Raw genomic sequence first — 793 nt, 5'->3', positions numbered from 1 at the left:
CGGGACCACAGTGCGAGTAAGCCCCCCGTTGCCCACCCCCTGCCCCCCAGGACGGGCGCCCCCCCGGGTTTGGGGTGAAGCCGGCAGGGCTCTCACCACCTGGACATCCCCACCAGGTGCTCGGAGCCGTCGGCGTTCTGGTACCAAGACAGCGCCTGCAGCTCCCGCATCAGCAAGGTGGGGGTGGCCGTGGGGGTACCGGTGGCTGGGTTGGTCGTGGCCGTCGCCGCCTTCACCGCCTTCCTGCTGCGGGCGAAGAGGCAGAAGGACGAGTACAGGCAAGTGCCTGGCCGGGGGGTGGGGTGGGGGTCCCGCGGGGCCGTGCCTGGCTCTCATCCACCTCCGCCCCGTCACGCAGGGTTAAGCTGACCTCCTACTCGGAGCTGTATAGCAGCACGGAGGAGAGCTGGACCAGCCCGAAGGGCTTCACCGCCAGCAACCCGGCCGCGACCTGGGAAGGTACCGGGGCCGGTGGGGGTCTGGGTGGCCGTGGGGTGGGGGGCCTGTGGCACCCGGGGAGCCGCTGGGGGTCCATGTCACCTCTCCTTCCACCCCACAGACTTGGAGGCCCCCAGCACCAACTGCATCAACCTAGAGAACGTGGACACCTCGCAGAAGGTGAGTACCACGTCCCCAGGACCCTGACTCTGACCCCACACCCGCTCTGGTGGGCAACCCCCCACCCCCCATCACACCCCCATCTCTCCTTCCTCCCTCCCCAGATCCACATCCAGCGACCATCCGTCATCGTCCCCTGAGTGGAGCCACCCAAGAGGCAGCGGCGAGCGGAGGG

At 69.2% G+C, this 793-nt stretch overlaps 1 long non-coding RNA gene across 1 annotated transcript; it reads left to right on the top strand.

Moving 5' to 3' along the window:
* Positions 1-390: 390 nt before the first annotated feature.
* LOC135311230 (uncharacterized) lies at positions 391-793 on the top strand. The gene is made up of 3 exons (XR_010371018.1): positions 391-459; positions 560-618; positions 723-793. It is a non-coding gene; the product is annotated as an uncharacterized LOC135311230 (long non-coding RNA).

The sequence above is a fragment of the Phalacrocorax carbo genome, unplaced genomic scaffold (assembly GCF_963921805.1).
Source record: "Phalacrocorax carbo unplaced genomic scaffold, bPhaCar2.1 SCAFFOLD_97, whole genome shotgun sequence".
NCBI classification, from domain to species: Eukaryota; Metazoa; Chordata; class Aves; order Suliformes; family Phalacrocoracidae; genus Phalacrocorax; species Phalacrocorax carbo.
The sequence above is the reverse complement of the archived record's forward strand: the minus strand, read 5'-3'. Positions and strand labels throughout refer to the sequence as shown.